This window comes from Misgurnus anguillicaudatus, chromosome 10, assembly GCF_027580225.2.
Source record: "Misgurnus anguillicaudatus chromosome 10, ASM2758022v2, whole genome shotgun sequence".
In the NCBI taxonomy this organism is placed as follows: domain Eukaryota; kingdom Metazoa; phylum Chordata; class Actinopteri; order Cypriniformes; family Cobitidae; genus Misgurnus; species Misgurnus anguillicaudatus.
The window spans coordinates 2,221,440-2,236,021 of record NC_073346.2 but is presented as its reverse complement, the minus strand read 5'-3'; the positions used below and the strand labels follow the sequence as shown (position 1 = coordinate 2,236,021).

Below are 14,582 nucleotides of genomic sequence, written 5' to 3'. Positions count from 1 at the left end.
TAACAGAGCGCTGTGTTGCAGGTGATTTGACGCCATTCACGTGGAAGAACGAGCGTATGTGCTGCATGGTCTGTTCTTTGAAGGGCAAAAGTTAGTTTAGTTAAATCAGCCCCATTCGTTTGCTCCTCTGTATAGGACAGGGGCCGGGTTAAAGAGACACTGCATAAATCATAAGCAGTTGTTAACACCATTACAACGTGCACTCTTTACAAAGCTGTCAAATATTTTTGCGTATCTGTTATTAGCACTATTTAGCAAAGACTTTTCATTTTCGATGAATGAGTGCTGTGACTAAAAGCTGGCGTGGTTTTTATCTCTCTCTCTCTCTCTCTCTCTCTCTCTCTCTCTCTATCTATCTATCTATCTATCTTTCTATCTTTCTATCTATCTATCTATCTATCTATCTATCTATCTATCTATCTATCTATCTATCTATCTATCTATCTATCTATCTATCTATCCATCCATCCATCCATCCATCCATCCATCCATCTATAAACATTTATTCATTTTTTTACTTGATATATTTATTTATTTATTTATGTATTTCATTTACACTATCATTTATTATTAATTTATTTATTTTTATTCATTAAATTTTCGATTTATTTATTTATTTAATTTATTTTCTTTTTAATTATTTATTGATATTTATTGTTACGTTCCTCCGTTTGCAGCGATCCGCACCTGCAATTTTCTCAAATCCGTTCATTGGCAGTTTCTGGGGAATCCCGATGACGTCATTCATACATATACCAATCCAGTTACAAGGAATTATGCGAAGCCCATTCGCCATCCCGTTCGCCAGATTTTTTTTTTTTTTTTTTTTGCGCTGAAATAATGTACCCTATTTGTTCTTTCGCTCATACAGTACATTATTGTTTGTGTTTTGTAAAGCTTCGGGGCGCCTATTGTTCTCCCCTGTCCTCTTGTTCGTTACTTTGTCCCATTTCGGATGTCTTGTTTGTTTGTTCGTTGGGAGAGCCGGACAGGTATGGATGTCACGTGACGTAGGCTACTACACGTGGTATTTATAGCTGCCAAATAGAGCGTGTGCCACCCGCTGTACGTTTTGTGATTTTGTTAGCCAGAGTAGGTTAGCTATGGCGTGGCTGACGCTGAAGATTTATCTATAATTATTTTCTTTTGTAGATAGATTAGAGAGCTTACGTATAGCTGGAGTGTGCAGTGGTTTTTTCGTTGCTTTTTATGTGGCACGGCTCTTGTCCCTTCTCCCCTCACAACTGTGTACGTGTTCTCTTTCTATGAATAAATATTGTTCCCACTACCCCTTTCACCGGACTCATGCCCTGCACCTGTATTTGTGTATAATAAACCACTTTTAGATGTCTGTTGCGTCCGGGTCTTCTTTTTTCCATAACGCATACTACTCCGGACAAAACATTAATAAAACATGCCTGTCATTGCCCTTCTGGGTCGTAACTTTTATTTATTGCAGTTTTAATGTTTTACTTTATGTTTAATTATTTATTTATTTATTTATTTATTTATCTATCTATATCTATTTATTTAAATAGCTTACACACGTATGGGTGTTGTTTAAGAGGCCCGTTTTGACAGCACCTCTCGCTTACGGCCATACCACCCTGAGCACGCCCGATCTCGTCCGATCTCGGAAGCTAAGCAGGGTCGGGCCTGGTTAGTACTTGGATGGGAGACCGCCTGGGAATACCAGGTGCTGTAAGCTTTTGCTTTTCCTTCCTCTGTACCGGAAGCCCTTCGCCCATGCTCGCTTTTCTCCTTTTGCGCCGACTGGTGCCTTTGCTTTCGGTGCTCTGCATTGGCTCGTCTCTTCTCCGTTTCTGTGTGCCAAAGGGCCGGCTCAGTCTCGTCATTTTCCCTTCCCCCACCAGGGGGCGGTCAGAGGCTTCATTTTGGGCTTTTTGCTCACTGCCCACAGCAGCACGGGGCAGAGGAGCGCTCATTAACAGAGCGCTGTGTTGCAGGTGATTTGACGCCATTCACGTGGAAGAACGAGCGTATGTGCTGCATGGTCTGTTCTTTGAAGGGCAAAAGTTAGTTTAGTTAAATCAGCCCCATTCGTTTGCTCCTCTGTATAGGACAGGGGCCGGGTTAAAGAGACACTGCATAAATCATAAGCAGTTGTTAACACCATTACAACGTGCACTCTTTACAAAGCTGTCAAATATTTTTGCGTATCTGTTATTAGCACTATTTAGCAAAGACTTTTCATTTTCGATGAATGAGTGCTGTGACTAAAAGCTGGCGTGGTTTTTATCTCTCTCTCTCTCTCTCTCTCTCTCTCTCTCTCTCTCTCTATCTATCTATCTATCTATCTTTCTATCTTTCTATCTATCTATCTATCTATCTATCTATCTATCTATCTATCTATCTATCTATCTATCTATCTATCTATCCATCCATCCATCCATCCATCCATCCATCCATCTATAAACATTTATTCATTTTTTTACTTGATATATTTATTTATTTATTTATGTATTTCATTTACACTATCATTTATTATTAATTTATTTATTTTTATTCATTAAATTTTCGATTTATTTATTTATTTAATTTATTTTCTTTTTAATTATTTATTGATATTTATTGTTACGTTCCTCCGTTTGCAGCGATCCGCACCTGCAATTTTCTCAAATCCGTTCATTGGCAGTTTCTGGGGAATCCCGATGACGTCATTCATACATATACCAATCCAGTTACAAGGAATTATGCGAAGCCCATTCGCCATCCCGTTCGCCAGATTTTTTTTTTTTTTTTTTTTGCGCTGAAATAATGTACCCTATTTGTTCTTTCGCTCATACAGTACATTATTGTTTGTGTTTTGTAAAGCTTCGGGGCGCCTATTGTTCTCCCCTGTCCTCTTGTTCGTTACTTTGTCCCATTTCGGATGTCTTGTTTGTTTGTTCGTTGGGAGAGCCGGACAGGTATGGATGTCACGTGACGTAGGCTACTACACGTGGTATTTATAGCTGCCAAATAGAGCGTGTGCCACCCGCTGTACGTTTTGTGATTTTGTTAGCCAGAGTAGGTTAGCTATGGCGTGGCTGACGCTGAAGATTTATCTATAATTATTTTCTTTTGTAGATAGATTAGAGAGCTTACGTATAGCTGGAGTGTGCAGTGGTTTTTTCGTTGCTTTTTATGTGGCACGGCTCTTGTCCCTTCTCCCCTCACAACTGTGTACGTGTTCTCTTTCTATGAATAAATATTGTTCCCACTACCCCTTTCACCGGACTCATGCCCTGCACCTGTATTTGTGTATAATAAACCACTTTTAGATGTCTGTTGCGTCCGGGTCTTCTTTTTTCCATAACGCATACTACTCCGGACAAAACATTAATAAAACATGCCTGTCATTGCCCTTCTGGGTCGTAACTTTTATTTATTGCAGTTTTAATGTTTTACTTTATGTTTAATTATTTATTTATTTATTTATTTATTTATCTATCTATATCTATTTATTTAAATAGCTTACACACGTATGGGTGTTGTTTAAGAGGCCCGTTTTGACAGCACCTCTCGCTTACGGCCATACCACCCTGAGCACGCCCGATCTCGTCCGATCTCGGAAGCTAAGCAGGGTCGGGCCTGGTTAGTACTTGGATGGGAGACCGCCTGGGAATACCAGGTGCTGTAAGCTTTTGCTTTTCCTTCCTCTGTACCGGAAGCCCTTCGCCCATGCTCGCTTTTCTCCTTTTGCGCCGACTGGTGCCTTTGCTTTCGGTGCTCTGCATTGGCTCGTCTCTTCTCCGTTTCTGTGTGCCAAAGGGCCGGCTCAGTCTCGTCATTTTCCCTTCCCCCACCAGGGGGCGGTCAGAGGCTTCATTTTGGGCTTTTTGCTCACTGCCCACAGCAGCACGGGGCAGAGGAGCGCTCATTAACAGAGCGCTGTGTTGCAGGTGATTTGACGCCATTCACGTGGAAGAACGAGCGTATGTGCTGCATGGTCTGTTCTTTGAAGGGCAAAAGTTAGTTTAGTTAAATCAGCCCCATTCGTTTGCTCCTCTGTATAGGACAGGGGCCGGGTTAAAGAGACACTGCATAAATCATAAGCAGTTGTTAACACCATTACAACGTGCACTCTTTACAAAGCTGTCAAATATTTTTGCGTATCTGTTATTAGCACTATTTAGCAAAGACTTTTCATTTTCGATGAATGAGTGCTGTGACTAAAAGCTGGCGTGGTTTTTATCTCTCTCTCTCTCTCTCTCTCTCTCTCTCTCTCTCTCTATCTATCTATCTATCTATCTTTCTATCTTTCTATCTATCTATCTATCTATCTATCTATCTATCTATCTATCTATCTATCTATCTATCTATCTATCTATCTATCTATCCATCCATCCATCCATCCATCCATCCATCCATCTATAAACATTTATTCATTTTTTTACTTGATATATTTATTTATTTATTTATGTATTTCATTTACACTATCATTTATTATTAATTTATTTATTTTTATTCATTAAATTTTCGATTTATTTATTTATTTAATTTATTTTCTTTTTAATTATTTATTGATATTTATTGTTACGTTCCTCCGTTTGCAGCGATCCGCACCTGCAATTTTCTCAAATCCGTTCATTGGCAGTTTCTGGGGAATCCCGATGACGTCATTCATACATATACCAATCCAGTTACAAGGAATTATGCGAAGCCCATTCGCCATCCCGTTCGCCAGATTTTTTTTTTTTTTTTTTTTGCGCTGAAATAATGTACCCTATTTGTTCTTTCGCTCATACAGTACATTATTGTTTGTGTTTTGTAAAGCTTCGGGGCGCCTATTGTTCTCCCCTGTCCTCTTGTTCGTTACTTTGTCCCATTTCGGATGTCTTGTTTGTTTGTTCGTTGGGAGAGCCGGACAGGTATGGATGTCACGTGACGTAGGCTACTACACGTGGTATTTATAGCTGCCAAATAGAGCGTGTGCCACCCGCTGTACGTTTTGTGATTTTGTTAGCCAGAGTAGGTTAGCTATGGCGTGGCTGACGCTGAAGATTTATCTATAATTATTTTCTTTTGTAGATAGATTAGAGAGCTTACGTATAGCTGGAGTGTGCAGTGGTTTTTTCGTTGCTTTTTATGTGGCACGGCTCTTGTCCCTTCTCCCCTCACAACTGTGTACGTGTTCTCTTTCTATGAATAAATATTGTTCCCACTACCCCTTTCACCGGACTCATGCCCTGCACCTGTATTTGTGTATAATAAACCACTTTTAGATGTCTGTTGCGTCCGGGTCTTCTTTTTTCCATAACGCATACTACTCCGGACAAAACATTAATAAAACATGCCTGTCATTGCCCTTCTGGGTCGTAACTTTTATTTATTGCAGTTTTAATGTTTTACTTTATGTTTAATTAATTATTTATTTATTTATCTATCTATCTATCTATATCTATTTATTTAAATAGCTTACACACGTATGGGTGTTGTTTAAGAGGCCCGTTTTGACAGCACCTCTCGCTTACGGCCATACCACCCTGAGCACGCCCGATCTCGTCCGATCTCGGAAGCTAAGCAGGGTCGGGCCTGGTTAGTACTTGGATGGGAGACCGCCTGGGAATACCAGGTGCTGTAAGCTTTTGCTTTTCCTTCCTCTGTACCGGAAGCCCTTCGCCCATGCTCGCTTTTCTCCTTTTGCGCCGACTGGTGCCTTTGCTTTCGGTGCTCTGCATTGGCTCGTCTCTTCTCCGTTTCTGTGTGCCAAAGGGCCGGCTCAGTCTCGTCATTTTCCCTTCCCCCACCAGGGGGCGGTCAGAGGCTTCATTTTGGGCTTTTTGCTCACTGCCCACAGCAGCACGGGGCAGAGGAGCGCTCATTAACAGAGCGCTGTGTTGCAGGTGATTTGACGCCATTCACGTGGAAGAACGAGCGTATGTGCTGCATGGTCTGTTCTTTGAAGGGCAAAAGTTAGTTTAGTTAAATCAGCCCCATTCGTTTGCTCCTCTGTATAGGACAGGGGCCGGGTTAAAGAGACACTGCATAAATCATAAGCAGTTGTTAACACCATTACAACGTGCACTCTTTACAAAGCTGTCAAATATTTTTGCGTATCTGTTATTAGCACTATTTAGCAAAGACTTTTCATTTTCGATGAATGAGTGCTGTGACTAAAAGCTGGCGTGGTTTTTATCTCTCTCTCTCTCTCTCTCTCTCTCTCTCTCTCTCTATCTATCTATCTATCTATCTTTCTATCTTTCTATCTATCTATCTATCTATCTATCTATCTATCTATCTATCTATCTATCTATCTATCTATCTATCTATCCATCCATCCATCCATCCATCCATCCATCCATCTATAAACATTTATTCATTTTTTTACTTGATATATTTATTTATTTATTTATGTATTTCATTTACACTATCATTTATTATTAATTTATTTATTTTTATTCATTAAATTTTCGATTTATTTATTTATTTAATTTATTTTCTTTTTAATTATTTATTGATATTTATTGTTACGTTCCTCCGTTTGCAGCGATCCGCACCTGCAATTTTCTCAAATCCGTTCATTGGCAGTTTCTGGGGAATCCCGATGACGTCATTCATACATATACCAATCCAGTTACAAGGAATTATGCGAAGCCCATTCGCCATCCCGTTCGCCAGATTTTTTTTTTTTTTTTTTTTTTTGCGCTGAAATAATGTACCCTATTTGTTCTTTCGCTCATACAGTACATTATTGTTTGTGTTTTGTAAAGCTTCGGGGCGCCTATTGTTCTCCCCTGTCCTCTTGTTCGTTACTTTGTCCCATTTCGGATGTCTTGTTTGTTTGTTCGTTGGGAGAGCCGGACAGGTATGGATGTCACGTGACGTAGGCTACTACACGTGGTATTTATAGCTGCCAAATAGAGCGTGTGCCACCCGCTGTACGTTTTGTGATTTTGTTAGCCAGAGTAGGTTAGCTATGGCGTGGCTGACGCTGAAGATTTATCTATAATTATTTTCTTTTGTAGATAGATTAGAGAGCTTACGTATAGCTGGAGTGTGCAGTGGTTTTTTCGTTGCTTTTTATGTGGCACGGCTCTTGTCCCTTCTCCCCTCACAACTGTGTACGTGTTCTCTTTCTATGAATAAATATTGTTCCCACTACCCCTTTCACCGGACTCATGCCCTGCACCTGTATTTGTGTATAATAAACCACTTTTAGATGTCTGTTGCGTCCGGGTCTTCTTTTTTCCATAACGCATACTACTCCGGACAAAACATTAATAAAACATGCCTGTCATTGCCCTTCTGGGTCGTAACTTTTATTTATTGCAGTTTTAATGTTTTACTTTATGTTTAATTATTTATTTATTTATTTATTTATTTATCTATCTATATCTATTTATTTAAATAGCTTACACACGTATGGGTGTTGTTTAAGAGGCCCGTTTTGACAGCACCTCTCGCTTACGGCCATACCACCCTGAGCACGCCCGATCTCGTCCGATCTCGGAAGCTAAGCAGGGTCGGGCCTGGTTAGTACTTGGATGGGAGACCGCCTGGGAATACCAGGTGCTGTAAGCTTTTGCTTTTCCTTCCTCTGTACCGGAAGCCCTTCGCCCATGCTCGCTTTTCTCCTTTTGCGCCGACTGGTGCCTTTGCTTTCGGTGCTCTGCATTGGCTCGTCTCTTCTCCGTTTCTGTGTGCCAAAGGGCCGGCTCAGTCTCGTCATTTTCCCTTCCCCCACCAGGGGGCGGTCAGAGGCTTCATTTTGGGCTTTTTGCTCACTGCCCACAGCAGCACGGGGCAGAGGAGCGCTCATTAACAGAGCGCTGTGTTGCAGGTGATTTGACGCCATTCACGTGGAAGAACGAGCGTATGTGCTGCATGGTCTGTTCTTTGAAGGGCAAAAGTTAGTTTAGTTAAATCAGCCCCATTCGTTTGCTCCTCTGTATAGGACAGGGGCCGGGTTAAAGAGACACTGCATAAATCATAAGCAGTTGTTAACACCATTACAACGTGCACTCTTTACAAAGCTGTCAAATATTTTTGCGTATCTGTTATTAGCACTATTTAGCAAAGACTTTTCATTTTCGATGAATGAGTGCTGTGACTAAAAGCTGGCGTGGTTTTTATCTCTCTCTCTCTCTCTCTCTCTCTCTCTCTCTCTCTCTATCTATCTATCTTTCTATCTTTCTATCTTTCTATCTTTCTATCTATCTATCTATCTATCTATCTATCTATCTATCTATCTATCTATCTATCTATCTATCTATCCATCCATCCATCCATCCATCCATCCATCCATCTATAAACATTTATTCATTTTTTTACTTGATATATTTATTTATTTATTTATGTATTTCATTTACACTATCATTTATTATTAATTTATTTATTTTTATTCATTAAATTTTCGATTTATTTATTTATTTAATTTATTTTCTTTTTAATTATTTATTGATATTTATTGTTACGTTCCTCCGTTTGCAGCGATCCGCACCTGCAATTTTCTCAAATCCGTTCATTGGCAGTTTCTGGGGAATCCCGATGACGTCATTCATACATATACCAATCCAGTTACAAGGAATTATGCGAAGCCCATTCGCCATCCCGTTCGCCAGATTTTTTTTTTTTTTTTTTTGCGCTGAAATAATGTACCCTATTTGTTCTTTCGCTCATACAGTACATTATTGTTTGTGTTTTGTAAAGCTTCGGGGCGCCTATTGTTCTCCCCTGTCCTCTTGTTCGTTACTTTGTCCCATTTCGGATGTCTTGTTTGTTTGTTCGTTGGGAGAGCCGGACAGGTATGGATGTCACGTGACGTAGGCTACTACACGTGGTATTTATAGCTGCCAAATAGAGCGTGTGCCACCCGCTGTACGTTTTGTGATTTTGTTAGCCAGAGTAGGTTAGCTATGGCGTGGCTGACGCTGAAGATTTATCTATAATTATTTTCTTTTGTAGATAGATTAGAGAGCTTACGTATAGCTGGAGTGTGCAGTGGTTTTTTCGTTGCTTTTTATGTGGCACGGCTCTTGTCCCTTCTCCCCTCACAACTGTGTACGTGTTCTCTTTCTATGAATAAATATTGTTCCCACTACCCCTTTCACCGGACTCATGCCCTGCACCTGTATTTGTGTATAATAAACCACTTTTAGATGTCTGTTGCGTCCGGGTCTTCTTTTTTCCATAACGCATACTACTCCGGACAAAACATTAATAAAACATGCCTGTCATTGCCCTTCTGGGTCGTAACTTTTATTTATTGCAGTTTTAATGTTTTACTTTATGTTTAATTATTTATTTATTTATTTATTTATTTATCTATCTATATCTATTTATTTAAATAGCTTACACACGTATGGGTGTTGTTTAAGAGGCCCGTTTTGACAGCACCTCTCGCTTACGGCCATACCACCCTGAGCACGCCCGATCTCGTCCGATCTCGGAAGCTAAGCAGGGTCGGGCCTGGTTAGTACTTGGATGGGAGACCGCCTGGGAATACCAGGTGCTGTAAGCTTTTGCTTTTCCTTCCTCTGTACCGGAAGCCCTTCGCCCATGCTCGCTTTTCTCCTTTTGCGCCGACTGGTGCCTTTGCTTTCGGTGCTCTGCATTGGCTCGTCTCTTCTCCGTTTCTGTGTGCCAAAGGGCCGGCTCAGTCTCGTCATTTTCCCTTCCCCCACCAGGGGGCGGTCAGAGGCTTCATTTTGGGCTTTTTGCTCACTGCCCACAGCAGCACGGGGCAGAGGAGCGCTCATTAACAGAGCGCTGTGTTGCAGGTGATTTGACGCCATTCACGTGGAAGAACGAGCGTATGTGCTGCATGGTCTGTTCTTTGAAGGGCAAAAGTTAGTTTAGTTAAATCAGCCCCATTCGTTTGCTCCTCTGTATAGGACAGGGGCCGGGTTAAAGAGACACTGCATAAATCATAAGCAGTTGTTAACACCATTACAACGTGCACTCTTTACAAAGCTGTCAAATATTTTTGCGTATCTGTTATTAGCACTATTTAGCAAAGACTTTTCATTTTCGATGAATGAGTGCTGTGACTAAAAGCTGGCGTGGTTTTTATCTCTCTCTCTCTCTCTCTCTCTCTCTCTCTCTCTCTCTCTATCTATCTATCTATCTATCTTTCTATCTTTCTATCTATCTATCTATCTATCTATCTATCTATCTATCTATCTATCTATCTATCTATCTATCTATCTATCTATCTATCTATCATCCATCCATCCATCCATCCATCCATCCATCCATCTATAAACATTTATTCATTTTTTTACTTGATATATTTATTTATTTATTTATGTATTTCATTTACACTATCATTTATTATTAATTTATTTATTTTTGTTCATTAAATTTTCGATTTATTTATTTATTTAATTTATTTTCTTTTTAATTATTTATTGATATTTATTGTTACGTTCCTCCGTTTGCAGCGATCCGCACCTGCAATTTTCTCAAATCCGTTCATTGGCAGTTTCTGGGGAATCCCGATGACGTCATTCATACATATACCAATCCAGTTACAAGGAATTATGCGAAGCCCATTCGCCATCCCGTTCGCCAGATTTTTTTTTTTTTTTTTTTTGCGCTGAAATAATGTACCCTATTTGTTCTTTCGCTCATACAGTACATTATTGTTTGTGTTTTGTAAAGCTTCGGGGCGCCTATTGTTCTCCCCTGTCCTCTTGTTCGTTACTTTGTCCCATTTCGGATGTCTTGTTTGTTTGTTCGTTGGGAGAGCCGGACAGGTATGGATGTCACGTGACGTAGGCTACTACACGTGGTATTTATAGCTGCCAAATAGAGCGTGTGCCACCCGCTGTACGTTTTGTGATTTTGTTAGCCAGAGTAGGTTAGCTATGGCGTGGCTGACGCTGAAGATTTATCTATAATTATTTTCTTTTGTAGATAGATTAGAGAGCTTACGTATAGCTGGAGTGTGCAGTGGTTTTTTCGTTGCTTTTTATGTGGCACGGCTCTTGTCCCTTCTCCCCTCACAACTGTGTACGTGTTCTCTTTCTATGAATAAATATTGTTCCCACTACCCCTTTCACCGGACTCATGCCCTGCACCTGTATTTGTGTATAATAAACCACTTTTAGATGTCTGTTGCGTCCGGGTCTTCTTTTTTCCATAACGCATACTACTCCGGACAAAACATTAATAAAACATGCCTGTCATTGCCCTTCTGGGTCGTAACTTTTATTTATTGCAGTTTTAATGTTTTACTTTATGTTTAATTATTTATTTATTTATTTATTTATTTATCTATCTATATCTATTTATTTAAATAGCTTACACACGTATGGGTGTTGTTTAAGAGGCCCGTTTTGACAGCACCTCTCGCTTACGGCCATACCACCCTGAGCACGCCCGATCTCGTCCGATCTCGGAAGCTAAGCAGGGTCGGGCCTGGTTAGTACTTGGATGGGAGACCGCCTGGGAATACCAGGTGCTGTAAGCTTTTGCTTTTCCTTCCTCTGTACCGGAAGCCCTTCGCCCATGCTCGCTTTTCTCCTTTTGCGCCGACTGGTGCCTTTGCTTTCGGTGCTCTGCATTGGCTCGTCTCTTCTCCGTTTCTGTGTGCCAAAGGGCCGGCTCAGTCTCGTCATTTTCCCTTCCCCCACCAGGGGGCGGTCAGAGGCTTCATTTTGGGCTTTTTGCTCACTGCCCACAGCAGCACGGGGCAGAGGAGCGCTCATTAACAGAGCGCTGTGTTGCAGGTGATTTGACGCCATTCACGTGGAAGAACGAGCGTATGTGCTGCATGGTCTGTTCTTTGAAGGGCAAAAGTTAGTTTAGTTAAATCAGCCCCATTCGTTTGCTCCTCTGTATAGGACAGGGGCCGGGTTAAAGAGACACTGCATAAATCATAAGCAGTTGTTAACACCATTACAACGTGCACTCTTTACAAAGCTGTCAAATATTTTTGCGTATCTGTTATTAGCACTATTTAGCAAAGACTTTTCATTTTCGATGAATGAGTGCTGTGACTAAAAGCTGGCGTGGTTTTTATCTCTCTCTCTCTCTCTCTCTCTCTCTCTCTCTCTCTCTATCTATCTATCTATCTATCTTTCTATCTTTCTATCTATCTATCTATCTATCTATCTATCTATCTATCTATCTATCTATCTATCTATCTATCTATCTATCTATCTATCTATCTATCATCCATCCATCCATCCATCCATCCATCCATCTATAAACATTTATTCATTTTTTTACTTGATATATTTATTTATTTATTTATGTATTTCATTTACACTATCATTTATTATTAATTTATTTATTTTTATTCATTAAATTTTCGATTTATTTATTTATTTAATTTATTTTCTTTTTAATTATTTATTGATATTTATTGTTACGTTCCTCCGTTTGCAGCGATCCGCACCTGCAATTTTCTCAAATCCGTTCATTGGCAGTTTCTGGGGAATCCCGATGACGTCATTCATACATATACCAATCCAGTTACAAGGAATTATGCGAAGCCCATTCGCCATCCCGTTCGCCAGATTTTTTTTTTTTTTTTTTTTGCGCTGAAATAATGTACCCTATTTGTTCTTTCGCTCATACAGTACATTATTGTTTGTGTTTTGTAAAGCTTCGGGGCGCCTATTGTTCTCCCCTGTCCTCTTGTTCGTTACTTTGTCCCATTTCGGATGTCTTGTTTGTTTGTTCGTTGGGAGAGCCGGACAGGTATGGATGTCACGTGACGTAGGCTACTACACGTGGTATTTATAGCTGCCAAATAGAGCGTGTGCCACCCGCTGTACGTTTTGTGATTTTGTTAGCCAGAGTAGGTTAGCTATGGCGTGGCTGACGCTGAAGATTTATCTATAATTATTTTCTTTTGTAGATAGATTAGAGAGCTTACGTATAGCTGGAGTGTGCAGTGGTTTTTTCGTTGCTTTTTATGTGGCACGGCTCTTGTCCCTTCTCCCCTCACAACTGTGTACGTGTTCTCTTTCTATGAATAAATATTGTTCCCACTACCCCTTTCACCGGACTCATGCCCTGCACCTGTATTTGTGTATAATAAACCACTTTTAGATGTCTGTTGCGTCCGGGTCTTCTTTTTTCCATAACGCATACTACTCCGGACAAAACATTAATAAAACATGCCTGTCATTGCCCTTCTGGGTCGTAACTTTTATTTATTGCAGTTTTAATGTTTTACTTTATGTTTAATTATTTATTTATTTATTTATTTATTTATCTATCTATATCTATTTATTTAAATAGCTTACACACGTATGGGTGTTGTTTAAGAGGCCCGTTTTGACAGCACCTCTCGCTTACGGCCATACCACCCTGAGCACGCCCGATCTCGTCCGATCTCGGAAGCTAAGCAGGGTCGGGCCTGGTTAGTACTTGGATGGGAGACCGCCTGGGAATACCAGGTGCTGTAAGCTTTTGCTTTTCCTTCCTCTGTACCGGAAGCCCTTCGCCCATGCTCGCTTTTCTCCTTTTGCGCCGACTGGTGCCTTTGCTTTCGGTGCTCTGCATTGGCTCGTCTCTTCTCCGTTTCTGTGTGCCAAAGGGCCGGCTCAGTCTCGTCATTTTCCCTTCCCCCACCAGGGGGCGGTCAGAGGCTTCATTTTGGGCTTTTTGCTCACTGCCCACAGCAGCACGGGGCAGAGGAGCGCTCATTAACAGAGCGCTGTGTTGCAGGTGATTTGACGCCATTCACGTGGAAGAACGAGCGTATGTGCTGCATGGTCTGTTCTTTGAAGGGCAAAAGTTAGTTTAGTTAAATCAGCCCCATTCGTTTGCTCCTCTGTATAGGACAGGGGCCGGGTTAAAGAGACACTGCATAAATCATAAGCAGTTGTTAACACCATTACAACGTGCACTCTTTACAAAGCTGTCAAATATTTTTGCGTATCTGTTATTAGCACTATTTAGCAAAGACTTTTCATTTTCGATGAATGAGTGCTGTGACTAAAAGCTGGCGTGGTTTTTATCTCTCTCTCTCTCTCTCTCTCTCTCTCTCTCTCTCTCTATCTATCTATCTATCTATCTTTCTATCTTTCTATCTATCTATCTATCTATCTATCTATCTATCTATCTATCTATCTATCTATCTATCTATCTATCTATCTATCTATCTATCCATCCATCCATCCATCCATCCATCCCCATCCATCCATCTATAAACATTTATTCATTTTTTTACTTGATATATTTATTTATTTATTTATGTATTTCATTTACACTATCATTTATTATTAATTTATTTATTTTTATTCATTAAATTTTCGATTTATTTATTTATTTAATTTATTTTCTTTTTAATTATTTATTGATATTTATTGTTACGTTCCTCCGTTTGCAGCGATCCGCACCTGCAATTTTCTCAAATCCGTTCATTGGCAGTTTCTGGGGAATCCCGATGACGTCATTCATACATATACCAATCCAGTTACAAGGAATTATGCGAAGCCCATTCGCCATCCCGTTCGCCAGATTTTTTTTTTTTTTTTTTTTTTTTTTTGCGCTGAAATAATGTACCCTATTTGTTCTTTCGCTCATACAGTACATTATTGTTTGTGTTTTGTAAAGCTTCGGGGCGCCTATTGTTCTCCCCTGTCCTCTTGTTCGTTACTTTGTCCCATTTCGGATGT

General features: G+C 40.3%; 7 non-coding genes across 7 annotated transcripts; all 7 read left to right on the top strand.

Moving 5' to 3' along the window:
* The first annotated feature begins 1,589 nt into the window (after positions 1–1,589).
* On the top strand, positions 1,590–1,708 carry LOC129449287 (5S ribosomal RNA). Its single transcript, XR_008646041.1, has one exon. It is a non-coding gene; the product is annotated as a 5S ribosomal RNA (ribosomal RNA).
* A 1,819-nt stretch (positions 1,709–3,527) lies between these two features.
* Positions 3,528–3,646, top strand: LOC129449294 (5S ribosomal RNA). The gene has a single exon (XR_008646049.1). It is a non-coding gene; the product is annotated as a 5S ribosomal RNA (ribosomal RNA).
* Positions 3,647–5,471: 1,825 nt separating this feature from the next.
* On the top strand, positions 5,472–5,590 carry LOC141367578 (5S ribosomal RNA). The gene has a single exon (XR_012371930.1). It is a non-coding gene; the product is annotated as a 5S ribosomal RNA (ribosomal RNA).
* A 1,818-nt stretch (positions 5,591–7,408) lies between these two features.
* On the top strand, positions 7,409–7,527 carry LOC141367574 (5S ribosomal RNA). The gene has a single exon (XR_012371926.1). It is a non-coding gene; the product is annotated as a 5S ribosomal RNA (ribosomal RNA).
* Positions 7,528–9,347: 1,820 nt separating this feature from the next.
* LOC141367563 (5S ribosomal RNA) lies at positions 9,348–9,466 on the top strand. The gene has a single exon (XR_012371915.1). It is a non-coding gene; the product is annotated as a 5S ribosomal RNA (ribosomal RNA).
* Positions 9,467–11,300: 1,834 nt separating this feature from the next.
* On the top strand, positions 11,301–11,419 carry LOC141367553 (5S ribosomal RNA). Its single transcript, XR_012371905.1, has one exon. It is a non-coding gene; the product is annotated as a 5S ribosomal RNA (ribosomal RNA).
* A 1,832-nt stretch (positions 11,420–13,251) lies between these two features.
* Positions 13,252–13,370, top strand: LOC141367542 (5S ribosomal RNA). The gene has a single exon (XR_012371894.1). It is a non-coding gene; the product is annotated as a 5S ribosomal RNA (ribosomal RNA).
* The last annotated feature ends 1,212 nt before the right edge of the window (positions 13,371–14,582 follow it).